The sequence below is a fragment of the Electrona antarctica genome, assembly GCF_951216825.1.
Source record: "Electrona antarctica genome assembly, chromosome: 4".
Lineage (NCBI taxonomy): Eukaryota > Metazoa > Chordata > Actinopteri > Myctophiformes > Myctophidae > Electrona > Electrona antarctica.
The window spans coordinates 54,762,993-54,778,306 of record NC_136809.1 but is presented as its reverse complement, the minus strand read 5'-3'; the positions used below and the strand labels follow the sequence as shown (position 1 = coordinate 54,778,306).

The following is a 15,314-nucleotide window of genomic DNA, read 5'->3' as shown; positions in this document are numbered from 1 at the left end:
GTGTGTGTGTGTGTATGTGTGTGTGTGTGTGTGTATGTGTGTGTGTGTGTGTGTTTGTGTGTGTGTGTGTGTGTGTGTGTGTGTGTGTGTGTGTGTGTGTGTGTGTGTGTGTGGCTGCGCGCGCAGAATAATAGTGGGCTCGCTACTCAAGCCTACAATTAGCAGTTGCTGTTATTAAGCATTTGCTTGATTATCTAGACGTGTCTGTCAGTTAGAAATGTTGAAGTTCAAAGGGATCAATTCAGGGCTCTGAGCTGTCTGGCTGAGCTTTACCAACAGGCAAAAGGGATGTATATATGATGTATATGTGCCTGGTTAGCACTGTACAATAATACCTGTCTGTGTCAGAGAGAGAGAGCCCACACGGAAAGGACTTATATGAAACGTATATGTTAGGCTCTAACATATAAGTTCCATATAAGTCCTTTTCCGTGTGGGAGGGAGGGAGGGAGGGAGGGATAGAGAGATAGATTACTCATTCTTCACATTTTATATACAAAATGGAGTAAAGTAAATTATGCCAATCCCAGCTAGTATTTACAATCCAAAACATCACATTCAAACCATGTTCTTGTCCACTTTTGCTGTTTATTGGTTTGATTTCACACAGTGAATACAAAAACAAAATGGAGGTGCATTAATGTTCCTCATTGGAAGGTGATCCCCATGCATCTCATTTCCCCAGCGGCGGTAGGACAGGAGGTAGCACAGGAGGTCGTATCAGCAGCATTTGCATCATCATGTTCATATCCTGCTTAAGACAAACAATACAGTGATAGATCAGAGGCTTTCAACCCTTTTCATATCAAGGCCCATTATTCTTTTCCGGCATTTTGAGCCACGGGGCCACCATTTGATGACATTTAGCCTCTCAGACCCCAAACTTAAGGATATTTTGTTATCGTTTGATAGGATGTTGTCCACAATTCCATGCTGTGTTGATGTTGGTACCATTAGGAGAGATAACGGGCAAACGTTGATCAAAAATAACAATTCTCCTACATTCTCTAATTGTGTAGACTTGTGTAGACAAATTAACTCAAGTAATGCAGATGTTTAACAATAATGTAACTCTCGAGGGTGTAAAATGAAACCAAATGGGTTTCATTTTACACACTCAAGAGTTAAACACCTTAAAAGGGTCCTTTTGGTTACCAAGTCTCCTTCATTTTAATCTGAGTTCCCAGAAGTTTTATTTTTCGCCACTAGGTGGGCGAGAAAGAACCTTCATTAAAAGTACGTACGTACACAAAAGTACCTTCATTTAGCCACGGGGACCACCTGGGGTACCGTCCACTGGTTGAAAACCACTGGTATACAGTCCATAAATACAGTTATAATTATTATTTATTAACTGTATTATCAGAAGTGTGTGTAGGCCTATATATATATATACTGACCTCGTCACTGCTGCTGGATCTTTTCACACGCTCATGCACTTCCTCCCCTGCCATTGGACGCAGCTGAAAGCAATCATTAAATGTCACGTCATAAACTGTCCCAAGTGTAGCTCAACTAAATGCAGTGGTGGAAAGGACCGAAGTACATTTACCCAAGTGCTGTACTTAAGTACAATCTTGAGGTAGGCCTATTTGTACTTTTCTTGAGTATGTCAAATCTTCAGTTCTTTCTACTCCACTACATTTCAGAGGCAAATATTGCACTTTTTTCGCCACTACATTTATTTGAAAACTTTAGTTACTATAGTTACTTTGTAGATTTTGATTATTATGACAAAACGTACAGTAACCATGCACTTCAGCCCTATATTTCGACGATTTGAAAATAGCCGATCTACAAGCTCACAATGCGTCGCGTTGCGACGCATTGTGAGCTTAGATTTTCAAAAGCTGTTGAAAACTTGAAATGGCACATTCTGCATAATGAATACTTTTAGTACTTTAAGTACGTTTTGACGCCAATACTTTTGCACTTTTAATCAAGTACATTTTTAATTCCCGACTTTTATACTTGTGACGGAGTAGTTCTATATTGCAGTAGCCTATTGATACTTTTACTTATATAAAGTAAAAGCAATTGATAACTTTTTTTTCCCCCACTGACTAAATATGCCGCTCTCAGCACAGGCACACTTTTACATCACCAAGATGCCAAAAGCCGCAAGCGGCAGGCAGTCACTTCCTGGTTTTTAGGACAGCTGGTGGACGGAAATGAAGCTCCACCATACATGCCAGAATGCCGCGGGGGAGCTAGCCAGCGCTTCCGGGAATCCGGCCGCCGCGGCATTCTGCCATGTGGGTGGAGCTTAATTTCCATCCACCAGCTGTCTAAAACCAAGGTTAATTAAATAAGGTTAGGTAGCGAAGCCTGTACAGCCGGAGTCCACGTTGCTCCCTGGAAGGAAAGAAACATGCGCAAATTGAGACCTGCAAGGAAGCTGAACGCGAACGCAAGCTCATAGCGTGCCACCGAGTGGCACGCTACGAGCTTGTAGGTCTGCTATTTTTGAAAAATCGTGAAAATGCGGCACAAATCTTTGAATATATATTCAAAGACTTTTTTTTAATTATTATTTCGACGTCATGCCTAAATGGGTTTATAGTCCTTGCTAAAAACCAGGAAGAGACGCCTGCCAACGGGCGGCTTTTTGGCCGCGCATGGAATCCCAAGTGTGCTTATTAAACACCCTCTGAGCCCAACATGTTCAGCCTTTTACAAATCCTATAATTACAGGATCAAACACTGATACTGTATACTGTATGACACATAGTCTGGTGGTGTGGTGACCTACCGGGAACGAGGAGCACAGTGCCATGAAGCACAGAGCCAGGACAACAAGCCGTTTCATATCTAAAACAAGAAAATTAAGGCATTCATTTTTTTTGTCATAACAAAAACAACGATTCTGGATCACGTTTTCGTTCCAAACAGTTTAGATGAATAATTATATTGCTGCTTTTGAAAATGAACAATGTTCTCCTGTGAAGAAAATAAAACATACCTTCAGTATAAGGACAACAAACCGATACGAGTAATAAGAGTCGCGATGACCATCTGATGGTGAATCCTGTACTGTCTGGTCCGTCGTGCATGTGAGCTTTATAAAGAATATTCCAATCGTGCAAGCGGGTGTCGAATTAAAAGCCATTGTCATTTTAATTGTATATCCCTAATTGTGGTAATATGGTGAAATGATTATAATAGATAGGTGGTCCCTGTCCAACAATAAATGGCCAACACCCAGGTCTATAATCTCATGGTGTTGTGAAACTGCATGGACGGATGTTGAAACTCTGCATGATTCATGGGAAGTTCAATGGTGTCTATTGTTGTATTTTTATTTTCACACTTAATAGTCTCCATATATCACTTAACCCATTTAGGCCTGACCTCGAAATTTAAAAAAAATCTTCGAAATCCTCCGGTTTTCTGAAATAAATATTTTCACGATTTTTCAAAAATAGCAGACCTACAAGCTATGAGCTTGTAGATCTGCTATTTTTCAATATCAAAATTATAACATAATGTTTAAAACACCAAAAGGGGTTCCCGCCCCCCAAAATGGGTTAAATGTTTAGAATACACATTAACCTGATATTCAAACTAAAAGTTACAGTATAATCAGTTGACCTGCCATATCGTCTATCTTGATTATATTGGATAACATCGAGTTATGGGTTACTTTTGTTTGTTGTTGTCATGGTAAACCATACAGCTTGGCTATGAATAACTTCAAATAAATATATGTTTTAACAAAATTCCATTCAGTACAAATTGTGATCCATATACTTTAGACGTTGACTATGTAAATGTAAATCAGGATGTACACACACAGACACGGGAGAACACAATAATATTCGTCAACACCACAACAACGACCCTGATATTCTAAAGCTTCAGTGTGAAGAACATTAAAAACTCGTCACATCTGGCCTGGGCCATGGCTCAGTGGTCCAGGCACCTTGGCTGGTAATCCAGTCTGGCAGTGTGCCGCGGGTTCGACTCCCGATCCCGACGGCCTTTACTGCATGTCTTCCCCCCATCTCTCTCCCCATTTCTTGTCAGCCTACTGTCTGTCCCTCCATAAAAAATATAAAATAAAGGCAAAAGCCACAAAAAAAAAACATTTCAAAAAACTCGTCACATCTTTATGGGTATGTTTCTAAATCCATGCATGGGGGAAATGTGGGCAGACAAAATACAGTCTATTCTGTAATGAAGAGTGACTTGTGGCTTATTTCGGCTCTCTAACCTCAACTTCACTGCATATATTCAAAGCAGAAATGGTATACTTATCTGTAGGGTACACATAAGCATTGTATACAACAGTACTTATTATAATCAAATAAGATCCAAAACATGACATTCGTTCACTTGCTGCTTGTTTGGCGCTTCATGTGTGATGTGGCTGCATGCCTGTTGTTGTTTGTTGTAGCACTTCAATTTCCCCTCAGGGATTAACGTTATACCTTTAAACAATACAACGTGCCATTTTATTTTCACACATTTGGAAGTTCTCATTCCATAAAGGGAGGAGGAAGAATTTATCATAGGAGGTTATATCACGGTCATTGGCATCATCATTTGCATTTTTTGCAGAGCACATCATATAGGGCATATTGCCATAAGTACAGTTGTACTTATTATCTGTGTGCGTGCGTGCGTGCGTGCGTGCGTGCGTGCGTGCGTGCGCATGTGTGTGTGGTAATCAGAACTGTACTAATGTCTGTCTAGACAGACAGACAGAGCCACAACTTCAACGTCATATTCCATCATACAATCAATCAGAGGTCAAAGCTATTGTCATCTTAATTGTATCCTCATGGCGGTAATATGGTGAAACAACATAATGAATAGGTGGCCCTGCCTGTCCACAACCAAAGAGCAACGCCCAGCAGCTCTAATGTCATCATGGTGTTGGGAACAGTGGACGGATGGTGAAACTCCACATGATTCATAGGCAGCTCAACAATGGTGGTGGCTTTTATTTCCCCTTGGAATGTCAGCAAGCACAGAACTCACATTCCTTTGTCTTAATTTCACTTAGATGTTTAAAATATAGCCTACACTTGTTTGTTTGTTTGTTTGTTTGTATGTTTGTTTGTTGCCTGAGGAAGGTCCCTAGTGACCGAAACGTTGCTTCATTAAATAGGGCGGCTGTGGCTCAGGAGGTAGAGCAGGTCGTCCAATGATCCCTGGGTCGGCGGTTCGAATCCCGACTCCTCCTGTCCACATGTCAAAGTGTCCTTGGGCAAGACACTGAACCCTACATTGCCTCCAATGAGTTGGTCGGTGTGAGCTTGCCACCATTGGTGTGTGAATGTGGGAAGTGAGGACGCTGGCGTCGACTGTTTCACTGCTTCACCTCCCAATGTATGAATGAATGAACCATTGTAAAGCGCTTTGAGCACTTAGAAAATGCAATTCGTTATTATTAAATAAGACAATACTCTTGTGCCGAGCAGATACCCAGTGTGCGGGTGTACCTTATTGCTTTCTTTGATGTCCACTGGCCTACGCACCTGCGCCTGATTGCTAGGCGTGCGATAGTTTTCTCCTACAGTATGTTTTTTTTGTTAAATTGTTTTATATACCGGTTAGCAATCGTTGCTAACAGGGTCTCCCCACCGGTCTTTAATACACAGAAAATATACATTTTCAGGGCCGGGATAGCAATTCTATCAAATAGGAGATAGATCTCATATACTGCATGCAGTATAAAGAGTGAAATTGGAATTGTTGAAACTAAAATATGGACAGACAAAATTGTAACACCACTATGAAAATGTAATCTTATCAATGATCTTTATGGGTCAAATTGGTATTTTGATCTAATTCAATGACCTGATTTATTTTTGTTCTGTTCTTTAACCCATTTAGACCTGAGGCCGATTAAAAGAAAAAGAAAAAAAGGCTTCTAAATCATGACAGCTTTCTGAAAAACCTTGTTCCTATGTCAGTTGTTCTCAAACCTTTTCATGTCAAGGACCCCCAGAATGATCTGTATTTGACCACAGACCCCCATCTGAAAAAGTGTTGTTCCAGGGACCCCCCAGAAGCAAAGATTTGAGTTAATACAGTAACTTTCGCTGTGAAAGAATATATATATTCAGAGATTTGTGCCACATGATTTTTCCAAAAAATAGCAGATCTACAAGCTCGTAGTGCGGCGCTCGGTGCCACGCTATGAGCTTGTAGATCTGCTATTTTTCAACAGCTAAAGTGTAACATACTGCCTAAAGGAGTTCCCTTCCTGAATGGGTTAAAGCAGAGGTTCCCAAAGTGGGGCCTGGGGACCCCCAGGGGTCCTTGAGGGAGTTCCAGGAGGTCCCCAGCTATGATAGATAGTTAGGAACCAAATGGACCCATATATCTGTAACTCTGAGTGTACACATGTCATTTGGTTCCATTTGTACACTCTCAGAGTTATAACATTGACTTTACAATATAAATTGGGGTCCCAGAGATATAAATGCCATTAAATGGGGGGTCCGTAGCCTAATGCATGTCAAACTGGGGGTCCTTGAAATTAAACTGGTTGAGAATCACTGCTAGAGCTGTAAAAAATATCCTCTTATGGGGGTCCCTGGCATATATTTTGAAATGGGCGTCCGCGGGCCTAACTGATCACTCTGAGTCTATATCAATGATTACTATCAGAGTATAAAGAGTCTATATCAATGATTACTATCAGAGTATAAAGAGTCTATATCAATGATTACTATCAGAGTATAAAGAGTCTATATCAATGATTACTATCAGAGTATAAAGAGTCTATATCAATGATTACTATCAGAGTATAAAGAGTCTATATCAATGATTACTATCAGAGTATAAATAGTCTATATCAATGATTACTATCAGAGTATAAAGAGTCTATATCAATGATTACTATCAGAGTATAAAGAGTATATATCAATGATTACTATCAGAGTATAAAGAGTCTATATCAATGATTACTATCAGAGTATAAAGAGTCTATATCAATGATTACTATCAGAGTATAAAGAGTCTATATCAATGATTACTATCAGAGTATAAAGAGTCTATATCAATGATTACTATCAGAGTATAAAGAGTCTATATCAATGATTACTATCAGAGTATAAAGAGTCTATATCAATGATTACTATCAGAGTATAACGAGTCTATATCAATGATTACTATCAGAGTATAAAGAGTCTATATCAATGATTACTATCAGAGTATAAAGAGTCTATATCAATGATTACTATCAGAGTATAAAGAGTCTATATCAATGTTTACTATCAGAGTATAAAGAGTCTATATCAATGATTACTATCAGAGTATAAAGAGTCTATATCAGGGGTCCTCAAGAAATGCTGAATGTCCACTAATAGTTTTTGAAAAAGACTAAGGTCCGGTCCCATGAGCGCGGCGCGGGCCACGCAGCGGCCAGCGGAGAGCGGGGCTCTGTGCCTGTTTAGTACAGTCACACCAAGGCAAGCTTATACAAATCGGTTCCCCTGAACCAACCAATACTGGGGTGCATGAGTATGGAAATAGAATGTTTCACAAATATTCCCCTCCAAAAATGCACAGCAAATGAGAGGTATTGTGTTGGCACAAAGAACACATTTATTTTTTCAAGTTTCAAAAAAAGAAAAAAAAAATATATAGTTTTTAAATTTGTCCAGGGTCCACAGAGAGGTGGTCCGCGGTCTGCCTATTGAGGACCTCTGGTCTATATCAATGATTACTATCAGAGCATAAAGAGTCTATATCAATGATTACTATCAGAGTATAAAGAGTCTATATCAATGATTACTATCAGAGTATAAAGAGTCTATATCAATGATTACTATCAGAGTATAAAGAGTCTATATCAATGATTACTATCAGAGTATAAATAGTCTATATATCAATGATTACTATCAGAGCATAAAGAGTCTATATCAATGATTACTATCAGAGTATAAATAGTCTATATCAATGATTACTATCAGAGTATAAATAGTCTATATCAATGATTACTATCAGAGTATAAAGAGCTTCAAGTGGCAAGAAATCTTTATCCCTCTTAATGCCTGCCACTCCCTTGTCTGATTTGTCATCCCCGTAATTTAAGACAAATGTATTAAACATGCTATATTTCCTTCCTCAATTAAATCATTAAACAAACAGGATTGAAAACAATGAACCATCTTGATACGTTTGAAAGCGCCGATTGCACTGTAATTCTCTATGTCTATTCTATTATGTTTGCATTAAAATGTCCTTTAAAATATGTTTTCTTTTGATGTTTTGTGTAAGGAGCTTGTTATTGCAATGCGCTACACAAATAAACCTGTCTCGCCTTGTCGTATTAGGTGGAGATGAACGATTTCATAATATTAAGTATTAAGATTTTCTGCAAGACTGCATTTTAATGAGCAATGAGCTGTCGACAGAGGCTAAAACACTATATATAAGTGCTCATGACTTGGTTTCAACAATATCACTGCAGCTGTCCTGAGTCCTGACAAGCATCTGAAATTAAACAGAAGACTACAATAAGGTAACAACTTCTTCAGCATGTGTGTTGATATGTATGCTTTTATAATTAAGAGTCATGGAAATGTGTTAATCTGCTATGATTTTTATTTGGGTTTTTTAGTGCTGCGCTATGAACTTGTAGGTCTGCTATTTTTGAAAAATCGTTATAATGTGCCTCAAAACTTTCAGAAAATTGTCATGATTTAAAAGGCAATTTTTTACATTTTCGACGTCAGGCCTGACAGGCCATTGTGGGTGGGCAGGCTGTCTGGGGGGGGGGGGGGGGGGGGGGGGGGGCGTGCGGTGGGGGCCGTCGGGATCGGGAGTCGAACCCGCGGCACACGGCCAAACTGGATTACCAGCCAAGGTGCCTGGACCGCTGAGCCACGGCCCAGGCCCACCAGTGGTTCTTGAGGGGGTTCCAGGTGGGGGTTCCAGGTGGTTTCCAATGACAACAAAATATTCTTTAGTTTTGGGTCTGAGAGGCTAAATGTCATCAAATGGTGGTCCTTGGCTCAAATGCAGAATAAATAATTGATATGAAAAGGTTTGAAAACCACTGTACTAGCCTAGTAGCCTACCACTGCACCACTAGAATTTGTTCTTTTCACTTTACAGCTGAAATCATGCTGAAGATAACACTCTTGTTTGGCTGCCTCCTGAGCCTCGCTTTGGCCTTTCCTGTGAGTATGAAATGATAAAAGGTCAATAATTGTCTTCCACATAATACTGTACGTACAGTATCACCAAACCAACACTGAAGGTGCACATTTTATTTTATTTTTTACTCCCGTAGGTCGAAGATGAGCACCTGCGAGTTGCGAGATCCGACTCAAACTCCAGCGAGGTTTGTGAGAATAAAAAATAAAAAAATCTTCCAACATCACAATTCCATTTGTGAGAAGACTGAGATCGTTGTATTTAGTGTCATTCATTCATCTACGTATACAATTTGTTTGTGTTTTTTTTCCTTTTTTTTTAATGTTCCTGCTTTTGTAGGGTTTTTTCGGGGGTCTTCTCCCTCGCTATTCCCAGCTGACCCCACAGCAACTGATAGCACTTCTTCAAGCACTGTACCCAGCTCCAGCCCCAGCTCCCGCAGCCCCAGCTCCCGCAGCGCCTGCCCCTGCAGCTCCGGCTGCCCCTGCAGCCCCTGCAGCCCCTGCTGCCCCTGCTGCGCCTGCAGCCAAATGATTTCACAGAGTGATCATTGATTGGACATGTCATGAATGATACACATGATACACATTTTGAAAATTAATATATGAAGTGAAAATTATGTAATGAATCACATTTGTTAAATAAATCTGCCATGAGGACAACATATGATTGTTTGAGTTCATTCACAGTCAAGCCTGCATCATGATCACAATCACAAAATGTCAGAATTAGGTTAAACTTACTGGAGGAACTAGAAGTATCCATATATAATCAATAGCCTTGCCATGTTGTGGCTATAGAATTGATTCTGTCTCGTTAATAACATAAGTTAAGGACCACTTTTGTTTGTTGTTATCTCTGCCCGACGGAAGGCCGGGAGGTGGAGATTATGTTGTTTCCGCCCCTGTGAGTGTATTTGTCTGTGTGCGCTGGAAAAACCCTTTCCAGCATTAAAACACCCCAACCCAATTATTTCAAAAGCTCACTTCACGTTGTGGCCATATAGATCTTTATCAAAATGTATTTTTCTCTGGATTGCTAAAACAATTTTTTTATAAATATTCTACAGATTCTGTTCCAAACATTAGACACATAGCAGGTACACACTAATATCTATGGTGATTAAGACGTATATTTTTTTGAATAATTAGCCGTTGGCTAAGTCCCACCCAAGCCCGTTCTTGGCCAATACCAAGTTAGCGACGGTTACTAGGTAAGGATCCTGGTCAAGCTTTCAATGCTGGTCAAAATGGTTAAAGGTGCAGTGCAACGGAAATGGTGGACATTTTATTTTGAAGTTTCAAACGGTTCAAGTTGAAACACCGGTCTGAAGTTTCTGAACCAATCAAAGCGTCGCATCCCTTCAGGCGATGGGACGGTAGCTAGGGACGGTTGCTATGCTATACGCAGCAGCATGCTGTGTGTTTGTTTACAAATCAGATAGACTGCCAGCTGTACCAGTTTACTGTTATGTGGCTTATTTCTACCCTATAATGTTTTCAGATACATATTTTAGCGTGATGATTAAGTTGAAACTGAGTAATACACTGTCTGGATGTTATCTTGAATGGGAATAAAAACGGAGGATTTCTGTAATCAATAGCAGCTGTGCTGCACGGATGCGCACATATGGGGAATTAAACGGGTGAGCTTCATTTGTATTGGCTTTTATCGATGTGGGCCTCGACACGTCATCACGCAGCACGTTTTCGTTTTCAGGAAGTAATAAAACATATATTTTTATGGACGTTTGATATAAAAACACACAAAAATGAGAATTTCCCATTTTTTTGGCATCCATTGTTAGGTATGCCCATATGATGACCACGGATATGGTCTAAAAGTGTGAAATACTTTTCATTTCACTACACCTTTAAGCAGTGTCAATAAATATATTTGCTGTAGCATGTGTGGACCTCAGAAAGAGGGTTTGTTTTCTTAATTGTTATGAGCAAACTAGTGCATTCCATGAATTATTTCTGCTCCGTTGTGCAGTTTAATAGTAAATATTAGAAATAATATAGTGAACACAAAGACAGTTTATGACATCAGGAAAACTCATGCCGTTTTATTTTCGTCTTTTGATAGATTTATAAAGTAACGGTTTTGTTTGGAGATATACAGTGAAGCGGTTCTGCGGTGTTCCCAACTCTCGTGGGGACATCTTGCGAGGTTTCGTTTGTAAACAAGTCGCCACGCTGTTTGAGAGGTCCATAAACTGTGGACCAAATACGTTTGTTTACATCCAACGGCATTCCAATAATACACTTCGGGAGTGGGTGCAGATTTGGACCAATCAGATCGTTCTTTACTAGGCATACCAATCGGATCTTCTTTCTACACAAACTAGTCAACAAGACAACGTTGACATTTTTTATTAAAAATAAAACCGCATGAGTTTTCCTGATGTCATAAACGGTCAGAATCAGCTCTTGCATTATGTGCTAATTCAAAACAGGTGGTACAGAGGGCAGTTGAGTGATATCTAACGAGCACTTCCAAACTCCAGCACGTAGAAAAATAATCACCTGTAAAGACACAAAGTAGCTCATAACATGTACTGTATACAGTGGATTTTTATGAAACACACACTTTGAGGATAGAAAGAGAATAATTCAAGCTTTCTGTACAGCTGCAATGTTAGTGAGTTTGATGTTGTTCATTACAATCTTTTCTGTTTGGATGAATGGGCTGCCAATGGAAGTTGCACCTAGGTAGCACCTTGCCATTAACTTATATGGTAAGATGGCTGCGGTCTGCATATGGAGAATACCTGGTTGGCTTCCAAATGTAATAGGAGGGGAGTGGGGACTACAAAAAAGAGAAAAGAAAATAAGGAGGATCAAAGCCATAGCCTATATCAAGCTCAAACTGGAATCACACTGTAGCTGTACCATGGGTAGTCTGTAATATTTTATTTGATTCCTTATTTTTTTCTAAAAATGCATATTGGGAAGGTATTTTGTTTTTGGGTAACAAACTTGTATTTTATTTGTATTTGTATGGTGTATGCATGGTGAGATATACTGTGTTCTGCATTTGTGGTCTGGTGTATGGGCAGCCAGGGCAGGCCGGGTTCATGAGATGAGACACTAATCAATTCATTACAATCACCTGTTGGCAGTGGCGTGCACAGACATTTAGAGGGGCAGGTGCTCAAGTTAAAAAAGGGCACCTTGTGCAGCGCGTGGAACCGGCCGGTTGCCTTAATCCATTTTGGGCGGGAACCCCTTTTGGTGTTAGCATTATGTTATGCTTTAGCTATTGAAAAATAGCAGATCTACAAGCTCATAGCGCGCCACCGAGTGGCGCGCTACGAGCTTGTAGGTCTGCTATTTTTTTTTAAAGAAAAAGAAAAAATATCGTTTTTTTTTTTTCAAAAGGGCACATTGCCAAAAGGGCTAGTGTCTATCTGTGCACGCCACTGCCTGTTGGGTTTGGAAATGTCAGAACAAACAGAGCAGAGGTGAACAGAGGAGCTCTTCGGATAGCGTTGACATCAAATGTTAAATTATGGAAAGGATGGTAACAGATACATGAACTTGAGAAGTATGTTGGCTAGTTGCCAGAGGTGAACAGAGGAGCTCTTCGGGTGCCCAGAAAGAGTCTCTACAAAATATAAAAATTAAATATATAAAAAAGCACCAATAACTTAACTGAATTCCTAAGAGTCTGTGCAGAAGGCGCACGCATCAGTTGGAGCGTTCAGCGTTATTCTATTCTATTTAGGAGCATGTTGAGGGCCCACAAATAGCTCACACCTCAAACAGCATAAAACCCCAAAACCCAAACGCATTAACCCCCTCCTCAGATTCCTCAGGTATAGTTGGGTGCAACCGATATTGTCCCTTATCATTTGACCCATTTAGGCCTGACCTCAAATTTTTAAAAAATCCTTCTAAATCCTCCAGTTTTCTGAAATAAATATTTTCACGATTTTTCAAAAATAGCAGACCTACAAGCTCGTAGCGCGCCACTCGGTGGCGCGCTATGAGCTTGTAGATCTGCTATTTTTCAATAGCTAAATTATAACATAATGTTTAAAACACCAAAAGGGGTTCCCGCCCAAAATGGGTTAACTGTCCTTTTGCGCAGATCACGCAAACCTCAGCAAAAAGAAAAGGACAATATCGATGGCCTCCAACTGTATAGGCCTACTGGCAGATGCAATCCATGACTTTTGTAATGTACAGATGTGAATTATATTCTCATACTGCATTAGAACTCATTACACCTGTGGGCCAACAGATGGCAGTGCAGTGCAGCATGCTGCCACATGCAGTCGACTGAGCATGCACGCACGCACGCACGCACGCACGCACGCACGCACGCACGCACGCACGCACGCACGCACGCACGCACGCACGCACGCACGCACGCACGCACACACACACACACACACAGCTGTGCCACACTATGAGCTTGTAGATCTGCTATTTTCCCAACAGCTAAAGTGTAACATAATGCTTAAAGGGGATCCCTTCCTGAATGGGTTAAAGCAGAGGTTCCCAAAGTGGGGCCCGGGGACCCCCAGGGGTCCTTGAGGGAGTTCCAGGAGGTCCCCAGCTATGATGGATAGTTAGGAACCAAATGGACCCATAGATCTGTAACTCTGAGAGTGTACAAATGTAATTTGGTTCCATTTGTACACTCTCAGAGTTATAACATTGACTTTACAATATAAATTGGGGTCCCAGAGATATAAATGCCATTAAATCCGGGGACCGTAGCCTAATGCATGTCAAACTGGGGGTCCTTGAAATTGAACTGGTTGAGAATCACTGCTAGAGCTGTAAAAATATCCTCTTATGGGGGTCTCTGGCATAGATTTTCAAATGGGCGTCCGCGGGCTGATGAGTGTCAATTTGGGGGTCCTTGACATGATAAAGTTTGTGAACCACTGGGTTAAAGAGCTGGAGAGATGGACCCCTAACTGATCACTGAGTCTATATCAATGATTACTATCAGAGTATAAAGAGTCTATATCAATGATTACTATCAGAGTATAAAGAGTCTATATCAATGATTACTATCAGAGTATAAAGAGTCTATATCAATGATTACTATCAGAGTATAAAGAGTCTATATCAATGATTACTATCAGAGTATAAAGAGTCTATATCAATGATTACTATCAGAGTATAAAGAGTCTATATCAATGATTACTATCAGAGTATAAAGAGTCTATATCAATGATTACTATCAGAGTATAAAGAGTCTATATCAATGATTACTATCAGAGTATAAAGAGTCTATATCAATGATTACTATCAGAGTATAAAGAGTCTATATCAATGATTACTATCAGAGTATAAAGAGTCTATATCAATGATTACTATCAGAGTATAAAGAGTCTATATCAATGATTACTATCAGAGCATAAAGAGTCATATATCAATGATTACTATCAGAGTATAAAGAGTCTATATCAATGATTACTATCAGAGTATAAAGAGTCTATATCAATGATTACTATCAGAGTATAAAGAGTCTATATCAATGATTACTATCAGAGTATAACGAGTCTATATCAATGATTACTATCAGAGTATAACGAGTCTATATCAATGATTACTATCAGAGTATAAAGAGTCTATATCAATGATTACTATCAGAGTATAACGAGTCTATATCAATGATTACTATCAGAGTATAAAGAGTCTATATCAATGATTACTATCAGAGTATAAAGAGTCTATATCAATGATTACTATCAGAGTATAAAGAACTTCAAGTGGAAATACATCTTTATCCCTCTTAATGCCTGCCACTCCCTTGTCTGATTTGTCATCCCCGTAATTTAAGACAAATGTATTAAACATGCTATATTTCCTTCCTCAATTAAATCATTAAACAAACAGGATTGAAAACAATGAACCATCTTGATACGTTTGGAAGTGCCGATTGCACTGTAATTCTATGTCTATTCTATTATGTTTGCATTCAAATGTCCTTTAAAATATGTTTCTTTCATGCACCTTCTTGATGCCCTTGATGTTTTGTGTAAGGAGCTTGTTGTTGCAATGCGCTACACAAATAAACCTGTCTCGCCTTGTCGTATTAGGTGGAGATGAACGATTTCATAATATTAAGTATTAAGATTTGCTGCAAGACTGCATTTTAATGAGCTGTCGACAGAGGCTAAAACACTATATATAAGAAGTGCTCTTGACTTGGTTTCAACAATATCACTGCAG

At 39.6% G+C, this 15,314-nt stretch overlaps 2 long non-coding RNA genes across 2 annotated transcripts; one reads left to right on the top strand and one right to left on the bottom strand.

Moving 5' to 3' along the window:
• Window positions 1-618: 618 nt before the first annotated feature.
• LOC306921453 lies at window positions 619-3,045 on the bottom strand. The gene is made up of 4 exons (XR_013789761.1): window positions 2,963-3,045; window positions 2,749-2,811; window positions 1,401-1,447; window positions 619-751 (listed from the first exon to the last, which is right to left on the bottom strand). It is a non-coding gene; the product is annotated as an uncharacterized lncRNA (long non-coding RNA).
• Window positions 3,046-8,428: 5,383 nt separating this feature from the next.
• On the top strand, window positions 8,429-9,340 carry LOC306921449. Its single transcript, XR_013789757.1, has 3 exons — window positions 8,429-8,479; window positions 9,076-9,140; window positions 9,254-9,340. It is a non-coding gene; the product is annotated as an uncharacterized lncRNA (long non-coding RNA).
• Window positions 9,341-15,314: the final 5,974 nt, after the last annotated feature.